Source organism: Lampetra planeri, unplaced genomic scaffold (genome assembly GCF_965212315.1).
Source record: "Lampetra planeri unplaced genomic scaffold, kcLamPlan1.2.h2 scaffold_566, whole genome shotgun sequence".
Lineage (NCBI taxonomy): Eukaryota > Metazoa > Chordata > Hyperoartia > Petromyzontiformes > Petromyzontidae > Lampetra > Lampetra planeri.
Genome location: NW_027615389.1, coordinates 29,587 through 45,606, shown reverse-complemented (window position 1 = coordinate 45,606; position 16,020 = coordinate 29,587). Strand labels below are relative to the sequence as shown.

Genomic DNA, 16,020 nt, shown 5'->3' with positions numbered 1-16,020 from the left:
GGTAAAAACCTACTATTATATTTTGCCACTGGTAAAAGAGATCTCATAGTGTAAAAGTCTGTCTGTTTATATGTCTGTCTATGTTTCTGGTTCTGTGTTTAATCTCTCTCTCTCAAATTTAGCATTCTCAGGAAGAACGTAATCAACCAGATAGGGTGTTGACTGTTATGTTATCCGACTCTCTGTTGTAGTAGTGTATAGTGTAGTGTATAGTGTAGTGTATAGTGTAGTGTATAGTGTATAGTGTAGTGTATAGTGTAGTGTATAGTGTATAGTATAGTGTATAGTGTAGTGTATAGTGTAGTGTATAGTGTAGTGTATATTAGTGTATAGTGTAGTGTATAGTGTAGTGTATAGTGCAGTGTATAGTGTAGTGTATAGTAGTGTATAGTGTAGTGTATAGTGTAGTGTATAGTGTAGTGTATAGTGTAGTGTATAGTGTAGTGTATAGTGTATAGGTAGGGTGTTGACTGTTATGTTATCCGACTCTCTGTGTTGTATTACATTACATTTCTAAGTATACCAGATTTGTGTTTCTATTTAATTTATACCTGATGACGATTGCTTGTGTTGCAATCGAAACGTCGTATGCTAGTATTTAATTTAATTTATTATTTTATCTTGATACGTGATTTTACCGACAGAACCAAAGAATAGGGCACCAGGTAGGTAAAAAAATTTAAATTAATAAAATACAAATAAAAATCACGACGTTTCGGAGGCAACACAAGCTTCCGTCTTCAGGTGGAACCGTCACAGCTACGATTGTTGTATCAAGTAAAAGAGAAATTCCAATAAAACAGTCCTTGTATATATACTGGTTGAGGGTGGGAGGAGCCAAGGTAGGCCCCCTTTGTATTATTATGGTAAGGTTGAGGGTGGGAGGAGCCAATGTAGGCCCTGAATAGTATTATTATGGTAAGGTTGGTGCGGCGGAAGCTACGGCTAGTCTACATCACAAAGGACTGAGCCTTTGTTATGTAGACTGGCTGAGAGGGGGGGGGGGGGTGCCAGAGTTGTTTAAAGTGCAGCTACTGCTAATGAGACCGAGCGTCTGCCATGTAGATGGTAAAAGCAAAAAGGCAGGTCAGGAAGAAACAGCCTCCTGCTACGTTGCTTGGTGGGTAAAACTTAAAAGCAGGAAACCAGCGTGTAAATAAGTATAACCCGTAAGAACAAAGTTTTTCACTCTAAATCCTTTATATGCGTGGCGGCTAGAGTCCTCTCGTCCTCTGGCTTGAGATGGCTGCCACCTATGGGTCAGATGATTGCATTGCACCGTTAAGCAATTGGTAATTAAATATATTTTTCCCTAAACATTGTAAAATTTTGGAAAACAATTTTCACGAACATTAATTGTCACGCACAATGAGTCTGTGTGCAAAATGTCAGCTCGATTGGATTACGGGAAGTGGGTTAAACAACGACCGAAAGATTTGCACGGTTGCAAGCAAGCAAGCGAACTTAATATAAATGATTTAAAAAGAAGCTAAACATGATAAAACAAAAACTGGCTTCATATTCTTAGGTTTTTTCGGTAAAGTCACGTAGGTAAAAAATTAAAATTAATAAAAGTAAAATAAAAATAAAATAAAAATCACGACGTTTCGGAGGCAACACAAGCTTCCGTCTTCAGGTGGAACCGTCACAGCCACGATATCTGTATCAAGTGAGAAAAATTCCAAGAAAAAACGTATTTTTATATTACGAGGTTCGGTGCGGCTGAAGCACGCTGCTAGGAATGAGCCTTTGTTGTGTAAACTAGGTGCTGTCTATCAGTAAACTGTACAGTAACTAAAGAATAGTTGTCTGTCAAATAAGATGGTCCATGATTGACACACACGCAGCACAACCGGTCCGGACCGGTTTCTACCGGTCCGGACCGGTCGGGCCAACGGCAGTTTGAACCCCTCTGAGGGGAGGGGGCTGGGCAGGAGCTACGATCCCCCAGAGCCCCGCCCCTCAGGGAGAGAGAAACCGGTCCGAACCGGTAGAAACCGGTCCGGACCGGTCGGGCCAACGGCAGTTGGAACCCCTCTGAGGGGCGGGGCTCTGGGGGAAGCTACGATCCCCCAGAGCCCCGCCCCTCAGGGAGGAAGAAACCGGTCCGGACCGGTCAGGCCAACGGCGGTTGGAACCCCTCTGAGGGGAGGGGTGGGGGCTGCTACTATCCCCCAGAGCCCCGCCCTTCAGGGAGAGAGAGTATATAAGGCGGGTCCCTGAGAGCGCGAGTCAGTCCGTCTCAAGCCGAAGCCAGAAGCCGCCGGAAGAAGAAGAAGACGACCCTGGACCCCAAGCCAACGACGTCCTTCTAAGGGCCGTGGCTCAGTGCGGTGCCAGTGGTCGTGGGGTTAGGAGCCTGAGGTTCCCTCGGCCTGATGCCCTTGTGAGGGCCAGGTCCCACCAACTCACCCACCAACTCACCCACTCACTCTCCCACCCACCTACCAGCTCCCACCCACTCACCCACCCACTCACCCACGTACCAACTAACCCACCCACTCACCCACCTACCAACTCACCCACCCACCCACCCACTCACCCACCCACCCACCCACTCACCCACCTACCAACTCATTCACCCACTCACCCGCCCACTCACCCACCTACAAACTCATCCACCCACTCATCCACCCACTCACCCACCCACCCACTCACCCACCCACTCACCCACCTACGAACTCACCCACCCACTCATCCACCCACTCACCCGCCCACCCACTCACCCACCCACCCACTCACCCACCCACTCATCCGCCCACCCACTCACCCACTCACCCACTCACCCACCCACTCATCCACCCACTCACCCACCCACCCACCCACTCACTCACCCACCCACACACTCACCCGCCCACACACTCACCTGCCCACCCACCCACTCACCCACCCACCCACTCACCCACCCACCCACTCACCCACCCACACACTCTCCCACCCACCTACCAGCTCCCAGTGGTCAGGGACCCACCGGGCCAGTGGTGGGTCAGCCTCCCCTAGGTCTAGCCAGCCGGAGGGCTCAAGTAGGGAGAGTTGTAGGTACGATAGCCCGGAGGCTGTACCTGCCCAGGTTGTGGGTGGAAGGGGCCATTACCCCTTTGTGTTAGGGATTAAGTGTTTAACTGTTGGCAAAATAAAGCGTGTTGCATCTTCTTCTTGGTTCTTTCGGTAAAGTCACGTCGAAGGGAAGTAATACAATAATAAAAATAAAACATAATAAAATAATTCTCACGACGTTTTGGCCACAACGCAAGCAGCCGTCCTCAGGTGGAGAGCAGGTCTGTCAAGTAGACAGAGTCTGAATGACACGCCCCAGGCTTGGAGCGACTATTTAAGCTGGGATGGAGGGGCGAAGAGCGTCTTGACAAAATAATTTGCATATCAAGAGGAATTTAGCATATTTATGGGAAATGCAGATATGCGATTAGTACTACTTGTGAAATGCGTAGGAGGTTTGGCGAGGGGTTTAAAGTCAGTATGCCCATGCATTATGCAGGATTAGCAGCATCAAAGGGAGGGAGTAAGGTCAGAATTAATAAAGGGAAGGAATGTTAATAATATGGCGCCGCAGCAACTAATATGCTTATTAACTATACCTCGTCATATTACACTATGTTTTATTCTACCCACTCAACTGTATAGCACACTGCTATATATTCACTATAAAATTACGATACTATACATTGTATTAAACATTACACTTTAATACTATTTATTATATAATATGCTATACACTATACCATAAACCGTCGCGTGAAAGGTACTAAGAGAAAGCAACGTGGTAGGTGCATCTACGAAGACTCCATCTCCCTTCAAGAACATTACAAATGTACCTGTACTGGACACCATTGCAGTCATTGAAGAAAATTATTCTCACAATTATTTGATTATGTTTGAGAATTGTATTTTATTATGTTTTATTTTTATTATTTTATTATTTCCCTTCTACGTGATGACTTTACCGAAAGAACCAAGAAGATGAATCCCTGCAGTCACGAAAGCTTTACATCGAAATTGAATAATATAATATTATTTTTTTATATAATAGTATTTTATTATGTTTTATTTTTATTATTTTATTATTTCCCTTCTACGTGTTGACTTTACCGAAAGAACCAAGAAGATGAATCCCTGCAGTCACGAAAGCTTTACATCGAAATTGAATAATATAATATTATTTTATTATATAATAGTATTTTATTATGTTTTATTTTTATTATTTTATTATTTCCCTTCTACGTGTTGACTTTACCGAAAGAACCAAGAAGATGAATCCCTGCAGTCACGAAAGAAGCTTTAAATCGAAAAAGCCATTGCAATCATTGAAGACTTGGCCCAACGAGGACTGAATCCAGATGTACCAACTTTGGTGAGGCATTGCCTTACCAACACTTACTTCACCCGGAACGGTACAGTCTACAGACAAAATCAGGGTATTCATCTTCTTGGTTCTTTCGGTAAAGTCACGTAGAATGGAAATAATAAAATAATAAAAATAAAACATTTTAATAAAACATAATAAAAATATATTATAATAAAACATAATAAAAAAATATTATAATATTATTTTATTATATAATGTTTTATTATTTATTATTTTATTATTTCCATTCTACGTGACTTTACCGAAAGAACCAAGAAGATGAATCCCTGCAGTCACGAAAGCTTTAAATCGAAAAATCAGGGTACCCCAATGTGTTCTCCCTTATCGCCAGTGGTGGCGAATGTTTTCATGGACAACATTTGAGACAGATGCCACTCAAATGTAGTGGCCGTAGATGTGTAGGAGTGTTACGGGAGGGCGAACAAACACACAAGGGGTTGCTATATAAGGCGGTGAGCCGGTGGGCTCGGGGTTCAGTGTTCAGCCTTAACCAGCGAAGCAAGAAGACCGGCTAGAGAGGCCCTGGGACTCCCCTGGATCGCCGTCCTTCTCAGGAGCGACCAGGGCAAGCCAGTGGCGTGGCCCCGAGAGCCCAGAGCCCGATGCTCTTGTAAGAGCCGGTCTGGGGACTAAGGGTGCCGTGATCCCAGCTTGGCCAGAGCTGGGTCAGCTAGCCCTCCCCTAGCTCTCGAGTTGAGGACCTGGGAGTAGGCTAGCCGGGTTAGAGTTACTGGGGGTCTCCCTGTTAGGCGGGTGAAGGGGCCGTTGCCCCTTCGAGTGTTGCGTACATTGGCCTGTGCTGAGTGAAACGTTGCAATAAATAAGTGTGCCTCCGACTACGTCGTCCACGTCTCACTGAACCTACTTACAGATGGGCCACAATTACCGGCAGTGATGGACAGGGCTCATCTGCAGGTACCTCGGACCTCCAGGGGAGGGGCCGCTGTGCCAGCCCAAGAGGAGAGGGGGGGGGGCTACTGGGGGCTCTAAGATCCTAGACAACTAAGCTCTCGGCGCTGGGCGCTAGGATCCCATACAACCCAGACAGCTAAGCCCCTTGGCGTAGCTAGCTAGGGGGGCAAGGTAAAGGGGGGCCAGCATTAGGCTTACAACGTTATACTGGTAGGAACGAAGTGAACCAGCCTACAATAGATTATATCGTCCGTCCGTCTGTCCGATGTCCGATTAGGTATAGCAACATTGCCCCCTACTGCAAACACTTGGCAGGACCCTACAAAAACCTTTAGACTCAGTGAGGCTTTCCTGGCTAAACAAGTGTAACATTGTGGGAACCTCATTTGCCAGTAAAAATATGATAATTGTTTTTTTTACCCTTCTATCTGGCAACAAAACTGACACCTTTTTACGAGGAGTCATGTTTGCATAGACCGCAATACCTGCAGTCGTTATACAAACAAAAGAATGTGCAAAACGAAAGAACATAACTCTGATAATGTGCAATGTCCTTGAAGTTCCCTTATAATTCCCTGAGATAGTTTTTAATTCAAACATTTAAATTAAAAAATTAACTCACAGCGGCCTAAAGCCTACAGCTAGGCCTAAAGCCTAGAACTAGGCCTCAAACTCTCCCTTCATATCGTACCCCCGCCATTTCATTTTATTATAGCCATTCATTTGTTCGTTCCTACCAGCCCACCCCGCAGGGACCTGTTATTATAACTTATTGCGGCGGGCGCGGCAGCCTGAAACTACTGCACAAATCTACACCTCGACCTTAACGTTTATATATCCCGCCACACACAGCCTACACGTCATGTAATTACATTTTGGTATGTGATTAAACGGGGGGGGGGGGGGAATGGCGCCAATTTATCCTAGCTACGCCACTGGCTAAGCCCCTTGGCGCCACCATCGAGGGGCTGTGTGTGCTCTGTGGGGTATCTGGGGGCACACACAATGCCACCCCTCGATGGGCGAGAGGGATAAAAGGGCCGCTCCCTGGCCGATCGGGGCCAGTCGCAGCTCAAGACCCCAAGACCGGCCGGCTTAGGACCCTGGAAGACCCTCGTCCCGCTCGTCCTTGTAAGGGCCGGGACGCTGTGAGGGCCAGTGGTGGGACTCTGGGACTCCCGGCTCTACGTCCTTGTAAGGGCGAGTTCCGAGGAAGCCAGAGTCTAGATTTCACACCTGATGACGATTGCTTGTGTTGCAGTCGAAACGTCGTGAGAATTTGTATTGTTTTATATTCATGTTTATTTATTATTTCCCTTCTATGTGGAGAGAGTGGAGAGTTTCCCATACCTGGGCAGTGTGCTCATGACCGGCTCCGGTTTTTAACAGCAGAGGTCTCACTCCGAATCAGTCGAGCGGCAATATCTTTTCATCGGTTGCATAACGCTGTGTGGAAGCTACCTGATCTGTCACTCCGCACGAAGCTTCGGGTCTTCTCGGCCACGGTCATTCCCTCCCTTCTCTACGCTTGCAAAACGTGGACCCCCCTAATGGAACATCTTCGCCAGTTAGAAACATTTAGACTGGTCTGCCTACAATCTATCCTGGGTTTAACCAGGCTGGATTGTGTGAAGAGCTCACAAATCCTCGAAAGATCTGGGCAAAGTCCCATCGGTGAGCACCTCTGGCAGGCAAGGCTGCGTTGGCTGGGCCATGTAGCCCGCATGCCCAGCCACCGCATGCCCAGCCACCGCATGCCCAAACAGCTTTTGTTCGGCCGGATCGAGGGGGCTAAACGGGTGTGGCACGGGCTAGAGAAGAGATGGAGTGATGTGGTACAGGAGGACGTGGAGCTGAGTGGACTTGCCGATGACTGGTACCAGCAGTGTCAAGATCGGCCTCAGTGGAGGAGGCTCGTGAAGGACGCTACTGGGCAGTTGGAGGCAGTCGCCCTCCAATAACAACGGAGGGCGGAGGAGCGACGCTCACAACAACGAGCGGAGCGCCGGGTGGCTAAAGCGCAGCAAGTTGGCACAGTAGGGGGCACAGGTGGTGCATCAGCCAGTCATCTCGGTCATCTCAGTCAGTCGACCCGTGGCACCTGCTGGGTCTGCCCCGTGACCTCCTGCCAGCGGGCGTTCGACACTTCACGTGGCCTCAAGGTGCACATGGCCTGGTACAAGCGTCGTGGTGACGTCACCGCCACTTAGTGGCGAATGACGGTTGTTGTTGTTGTTGTTGTGTGTTTGTGTCTTTTTAGCCCGGGCAACGCTAGATGTGTGTGTGTACGTCCAAGTGTGCGTGTCAGTCCATGTGTGTGTGTGTGTCAGTCGATGTGTGTGTGTGTGTGTTAGTCCATATGTGTGTGTGTCAGTCGATGTGTGTGTGTAACTCCATGTGTGTGTATCTAAAGTGGATGTCTGTGTGTCTGAGTCCATATGTGTATGTGTGTGTCGGCCAATGTGTGAGTCTATGTATGTGTGTGTGTGAGTCGCTGTATGTGTGAACGTCGATTTGTGTGTGTAACTCCATGTATGTGTGTGTGTGTCTTTTTCGCCTGGGCAACGCCGGGTTCTTCCCGCTAGTAGTACATAGAGACTGCTGATACTACTTGCTACTAACAGCACTTGCCCCTGCAGCCCTGCTAGAGGCTGCCTGGGGCAGCTTTGTCTGTGTGTGGCGTGTGTAGTACATAGACACTGCTGCTGCTACTCGCTACTGACAGCACTTGCCCCTACAGCCCTGCTAGAGGCTACCTGGGGGAGCTTTGTCTGTGTGTGGTGTGTGTAGTACATAGACACTGCTGCTGCTACTCGCTACTAACAGCACTTGCCCCTACAGCCCTGCTAGAGGCTACCCGGGACAGCTTTGTCCCTTGCTTTTTAATCGGTGCATTCTCCTTTGGCGACCGTTCCACCCGCTGGCGCGAGGCGACCCCTCCCCCCTCCCACCGCTCAACCCTGTGGGGGGCGGTGCATGTCCCCTCTGCCGCGCACCGTGGCTTGCCTCAATTAAGGCTGGGGTTGGGTGCTAAGGAAGAATGGCTAAGTGGTTAATGAGTTAAAATGGGTCACGCTAATTGGTTAATGAGTTAAAATGGGTCACGCTAATGGGTTGTTGAGTTAATAACGAAGCGGCCTGCATCGTGGGGCGGTCGAAATTGGTCCCAAAATTGCCCCGTGGCACGAACGAGCCGGCGAGGTTGACCGACAAACAAAAAAAAGCAAAAATAAAATGAAAGTTTGTAATTAATACCATCCCTTGATTTGACCATCGGAGACCCACCACCACCACCCCCATTGAGATTCACCATCTCTAAGTGACTCACATCCTTTATTTAACCATTGGATACCCGCCACCACCACCCCCATTGAGATTCACCATCTCTTAGTGACTCACATCCTTTATTTAACCATTGGAGACCCACCACCACCACCACCCCCATTGAGATTCACCATCTCTAAGTGACTCACATCCTTTATTTAACCATTGGAGACCCACCACCACCACCACCCCCATTGAGATTCACCATCTCTAAGTGACTCACATCCTTTATTTAACCATTGGAGACCCACCACCACTACCCCCATTGAGATTCACCATCTCTAGTGACTCACATCCTTTATTTAACCATTCGAGACCCACCACCACCACCACCCCCATTGAGATTCACCATCTCTAAGTGACTCACATCCTTTATTTAACCATTGGAGACCCACCACCACCACCACCCCCATTGAGATTCATCATCTCTAAGTGACTCACATCCTTTATTTAACCATTGGAGACCCACCACCACCACCCCCATTGAGATTCACCATCTCTAAGTGACTCACATCCTTTATTTAACCATTGGAGACCCACCACCACTACCCCCATTGAGATTCACCATCTCTAAGTGGCTCACATCCTTTATTTAACCATTGGAGACCCACCACCACCACCCCCATTGAGATTCACCATCTCTAGTGACTCACATCCTTTATTTAACCATTGGAGACCCACCACCACCACCACCCCCATTGAGATTCACCATCTCTAAGTGACTCACATCCTTTATTTAACCATTGTAGACCCACCACCACCACCCCCATTGAGATTCACCATCTCTAGTGACTCACATCCTTTATTTAACCATTGGAGACCCACCACCACCCCCATTGAGATTCACCATCTCTAGAGACTGACATCCTTTATTTAACCATTGGAGACCCACCACCACCCCCATTGAGATTCACCATCTCTAGTGACTCACATCCTTTATTTAACCATTGGAGACCCACCACCACCACCACCCCCATTGAGATTCGCCATCTCTAAGTGACTCACATCCTTTATTTAACCATTGGAGACCCACCACCACCACCCCCATTGAGATTCACCATCTCTAGTGACTCACATCCTTTATTTAACCATTGGAAACCCACCACCACCACCCCCATTGAGATTCACCATCTCTAAGTGACTCACATCCTTTATTTAACCATTGGAGACCCACCACCACCACCCCCCATTGAGATTCACCATCTCTAGTGACTCACATCCTTTATTTAACCATTGGAGACCCACCACCACCACCCCCATTGAGATTCACCATCTCTAGTGACTCACATCCTTTATTTAACCATTGGAGACCCACCACCGCCCCCATTGAGATTCACCATCTCTAAGTGACTCACATCCTTTATTTAACCATTGGAGACCCACCACCCCCATTGAGATTCACCATCTCTAGTGACTCACATCCTTTATTTAACCATTGGAGACCCACCACCACCACCCCCATTGAGATTCACCATCTCTAAGTGACTCACATCCTTTATTTAACCATTGGAGACCCACCACCACCACCCCCCATTGAGATTCACCATCTCTAGTGACTCACATCCTTTATTTAACCATTGGAGACCCACCACCACCACCCCCATTGAGATTCACCATCTCTAGTGACTCACATCCTTTATTTAACCATTGGAGACCCACCACCACCCACATTGAGATTCACCATCTCTAAGTGACTCACATCCTTTATTTAACCATTGAAGACCCACCACCACCACCACCCCATTGAGATTCACCATCTCTAAGTGACTCACATCCTTTATTTAACCATTGAAGACCCACCACCACCACCACCCCATTGAGATTCACCATCTCTAAGTGACTCACATCCTTTATTTAACCATTGAAGACCCACCACCACCACCACCCCATTGAGATTCACCATCTCTAAGTGACTCACATCCTTTATTTAACCATTGAAGACCCACCACCACCACCACCCCATTGAGATTCACCATCTCTAAGTGACTCACATCCTTTATTTAACCATTGAAGACCCACCACCACCACCACCCCATTGAGATTCACCATCTCTAGTGACTCACATCCTTTATTTAACCATTGGAGACCCACCACCCCCATTGAGATTCACCATCTCTAGTGACTCACATCCTTTATTTAACCATTGGAGACCCACCACCACCATCACCCCCATTGAGATTCACCATCTCTAGTGACTCACATCCTTTATTTAACCATTGGAGACCCACCACCACCCACATTGAGATTCACCATCTCTAAGTGACTCACATCCTTTATTTAACCATTGGAAACCCACCACCACCACCCCCATTGAGATTCACCATCTCTAGTGACTCACATCCTTTATTTAACCATTGGAGACCCACCACCCCCATTGAGATTCACCATCTCTAGTGACTCACATCCTTTATTTAACCATTGAAGACCCACCACCACCACCACCCCATTGAGATTCACCATCTCTAAGTGACTCACATCCTTTATTTAACCATTGAAGACCCACCACCACCACCACCCCATTGAGATTCACCATCTCTAAGTGACTCACAGCCTTTATTTAACCACCATGTCAAGGGGTTCCCTGTTCGCAATGACGTCACTCGGTAAGGTACGCGCTGTGACGTCACACCGGGTAACCCCCCCTCCGACTTCACCGCGCCCTGTGACGTCATCACGCAGGCCCCATAGCGCGCGACGGCGTTATGACGTCACCCGCGACGTGCGAGGAGATTCCCACGTGCGTGCGTGGTGACGTCACCGCAGCAACGTTCGCTTCTCATCATGGGCGTGGTGACGTCATCACGCAAACGAATTCTCTCGCCGCCGCCCCCACCCCCGCCGCCTTCCAACGCTAACTGGTTGGTGACGTCACCACGTCGAGCGAGTGTGGTGAGCGACGTCACCACCTGCAAGTGCGCGATGACGTCACATCGCACGCGAGCGGGTGGGCGCGCGACGACGACGACGTCACCACGCACGCGTACGCGTTGACGTCACCGCGCAACGCGCGTCCCCCGCGATCGAACCGTTTATATGCCGGGGTGCCGCGCGCGCGGTGACGTCACCACGCAGGCCGTGCGCGTTGACGTCACCACGCACTCGTTGCGTGATGACGTCATCACGCACGACGCGGAACTGTTTTTTTTGTGTGTCCCGGCCTCATAACGGTGCTGGCTGGGGGCGATGGTGGCGATGGTCGTGGCTGTCGGCTGACGATTGTTGCGACGCAAACATTTTTTGTTTCAACGAGGAAACATCGGTAACGAGTTTATTGTTTGTCCTCGTCGCTTGCTGTCGATGTCGCTATTTTTGTTTGTTTTTTAAACGCCCCAAAACAGTTCCTTTTTGACGTCTTCCGTGTCGCTCCTCTTCGTGATGTCCGTTTCCTGAGGAGATGATGTTCCGACGTTTCGCGCCTTAAGCCGATTTTGCGGTGGACCGATGGTTTTAGAATGTTAATCAATAACCTTGAAGCGCTACTAATTGTCATTAAGGTGGTGGCTTTCTATTGAATTTTATCGCGTTCACAGACAGACATGCTCAATGGTTAGCGTTTCGAAATAAAACGGCAGTTGCAATGATCATTAGCATTGTACAATAATTAATATTGTACAATGCTAATGATCATTAGCATTGTACAATAATTAGTATTGTACAATAATTAATATTGTTATAATTATTATAATAATTGTTGTAATTTTTATAAACGAATTATTGCCTAATGTGCAATAATTGTCATAATTCTCCTCAACTATTGTGCAATAAGAATTATTGTACACTAATTGCCATAATTGTCGTAATTATTGTACATTAATAATCGTACAATAATTATCAATTGTGCTATACATAATAATTGTGCGCTAATTATTCTAATCATTGTCGTAATTTGTGTAGAATAATATTTGTATGATCATTACCAGTATTGCACGATGATTTTTGGTGAACTAACTATTGCACGAGTTGCAACAATAATTATTGTACGATAATTATTGCCGAAATGATTATTGCAGAATTCATTATTGGACGAATTCAAACGACAATTGACTGCGCAACACGATATATGCCCCCGGGTAGAAGTGTTATTTTCCAATTTCTTATGCCTCAAAAGTACAGAACCCCCCGTGGCTTTTATTCTTCCCCACAAACTTTGCTTTTGTGAGCACGACTTTACGTGAAGGAATGACACAAATCCGCACCGCGTTTTCGCATTGAAAAAGATGTAAATGTCAAAACGTCACTGTCCTGGTCACAAAAGTGGAACAAGGATCGACACTTTCTCTGCTTTTGAGGCATAAGAAATGAGGAAATAACGCTTCGCTACCCAGGAACAGTAGCACAGTGATACCTCGCTTCACGAACTTAATTCGTGAACTGACTCTGGTCGCGAACCGAATTGGTCGTGAACCGAGGCACATTTCCCCCACAGGGTTCAATGTAAATCCGGTTAATCCGTTCTGACCTTTTCTTTTCGTTTTTAAAGCACAAAAATATGACGCAAATTACAATACACATTAGTACTGTACAGTATAGTAATGTATAAAGAGAGAACACTAACCTTGCTTGAGATGACTTCAGTAAGCACTCAAACGGGTGAACTGTACAATACAGTAAGTACCAGAGGTGTGGACTCGAGTCATGTGACTTGGACTCGAGTCAGACTCGAGTCATGAATTTGATGACTTGCGACTCGACTTGGACTTGCATAACAATGACTTTGTCCCACCTCTGGTAAGTACAGTACTGTATTGTACAGTACAGTAGTACAGTACTGTATGTGCTAAAAAGCACACCAAAAAGCAAAAAGTCACTGAAAGTGTCTTCACAGTACTTCTTTCTGCGTCTCTTCTTCTCTCCACGATCTTCCTACAGGAAGTCACGACCACGTGGCAGCCTGGAAATAGCTTTAAAATGGCCGCGGCTCCAGTTCGGGAACTGAAGCGGAGTTCGTGAACCGGAGCATATTTTTATGAACTTTTCTGTTCGTGAACCGAGTTGTTCATGAACAGAAGCGTTCGTGAACCGAGGTATCACTGTAGTAGGTGTTTACCCTTTTAACTGGTACAAAAACTGACACCTTTATACAAGGCATCATGTTTGCAATAACCACAACACAAGCTGTCAAAATGCAAACACAAGGAAACAACTCTGATGATGATGGTGATGATAATGATATGCACTGTCCTTGAAGTTGATTGGTCCACACCCGAGACAGCTTTTCTTAGAGCCTAGTCTCCATTGGTGTTGGACCAGATGACGCCAAAAGGCGCACAACTCAAAGACAATGCACCATCAGAGTATTGAGAGCTCGGGGTAGGCATTTACACTGAGACATCTCCTTTACCAGTGGCAAAATATAGTAATAGGTTGTTAGCCTTTCAACTGGTACCAAAACTGACACCTTTATACAAGGCATCATGTTTGCAATAACCACAACACAAGCTGTCAAAATGCAAACACAAGGAAACAACTCTGATGATGATGGTGATGATAATGATATGCACTGTCCTTGAAGTTGATTGGTCCACACCCGAGACAGCTTTTCTTAGAGCCTAGTCTCCATTGGTGTTGGACCAGATGACGCCAAAAGGCGCACAACTCAAAGACAATGCACCATCAGAGTATTGAGAGCTCGGGGTAGGCATTTACACTGAGACATCTCCTTTACCAGTGGCAAAATATAGTAATAGGTTGTTAGCCTTTCAACTGGTACCAAAACTGACACCTTTATACAAGGCATCATGTTTGCAATAACCACAACACAAGCTGTCAAAATGCAAACACAAGGAAACAACTCTGATGATGATGGTGATGATAATGATATGCACTGTCCTTGAAGTTGATTGGTCCACACCCGAGACAGCTTTTCTTAGAGCCTAGTCTCCATTGGTGTTGGACCAGATGACGCCAAAAGGCGCACAACTCAAAGACAGCGCACTATCAGAGATGCCTTGTATAAAGGTGTCAGTTTTTGTACCAGTTGAAAGGGTAAACACCTATATTTTGCCACTGGTAAAGGAGATGTCTCATAGTACCCAGGAACAATTTAGTTTTTGTTACACAGTTTAATGAAAACTTAATAATCATCATCAACAACTTAACTCACCGAGCTTCCCTTAAACTGCAACTTACAACGACTTAAAATAACGATTACTTATTAATTAATTGGCAATAATTCGCCTAAGCGAATTGACGTTTGCTTAACGTTCAATTTATAATAATAATACAAATTTGTAAAAATATTAATCCGTAATAAAAATGGTTGCGGTCATTATGAATACGCAATAATCATATTCATGATTGATCACGTAATAAATTATTGGTAATTCTACACAACAAAGACTCATTTCCTGGCAGCGATTTCAGCCGCACCACCTCTACATAACAATAGGCTCAGTCAACCATTCTACACAACAAAGACTCATTTCATGGCAGCGATTTCAGCCGCACCACCTCTACATAACAAAAGGCTCAGTCAACCATTCTACACAACAAAGACTCATTTCCCGTCAGAGATTTCAGCCGCACCACCTCTACATAACAATAGGCTCAGTCAACCATTCTACACAACAAAGACTCATTTCCCGTCAGCGATTTCAGCCGCACCACCTCTACATAAGAATAGGCTCAGTCAACCATTCAACACAACAAAGACTCATTTCCTGGCAGCGATTTCAGCCGCACCACCTCTACATAACAATAGGCTCAGTCAACCATTCTACACAACAAAGACTCATTTCCTGGCAGAGATTTCAGCCGCACCACCTCTACATAACAATAGGCTCAGTCAACCATTCTACACAACAAAGACTCATTTCCTGGCAGAGATTTCAGCCGCACCACCTCTACATAACAATAGGCTCAGTCAACCATTCTACACAACAAAGACTCATTTCCTGGCAGAGATTTCAGCCGCACCACCTCTACATAACAATAGGCTCAGTCAACCATTCTACACAACAAAGACTCATTTCATGGCAGCGATTTCAGCCGCACCACCTCTACATAACAATAGGCTCAGTCAACCATTCTACACAACAAAGGCTCATTTCATGGCAGCGATTTCAGCCGTACCACCTCTACATAACAAAAGGCTCAGTTAACCTTTCTACACAACAAAGACTCATTTCCCGTCAGCGATTTCAGCCGCACCACCTCTACATAACAAAAGGCTCAGTCAACCATTCTACACAACAAAGACTCATTTCCTGGCAGCGATTTCAGCCGCACCACCTCTACATAAGAATAGGCTCAGTCAACCATTCTACACAACAAAGACTCATTTCCTGGCAGCGATTTCAGCCGTACCACCTCTACATAACAAAAGGCTCAGTTAACCTTTCTACACAACAAAGACTCATTTCATGGCAGCGATTTCAGCCGCACCACCTCTACATAACAAA

General features: G+C 46.5%; 1 long non-coding RNA gene across 1 annotated transcript in view; it reads left to right on the top strand.

The window, feature by feature from the left end:
* The first annotated feature begins 11,739 nt into the window (after positions 1-11,739).
* Positions 11,740-16,020, top strand: part of LOC144741475 (uncharacterized) — a 29,437-nt gene continuing 25,156 nt past the window's right edge. Inside the window, exon 1 of the long non-coding RNA XR_013590006.1 lies at positions 11,740-11,879. This is a non-coding gene — a long non-coding RNA (uncharacterized LOC144741475). The remainder of the gene's footprint in view (positions 11,880-16,020) is intronic.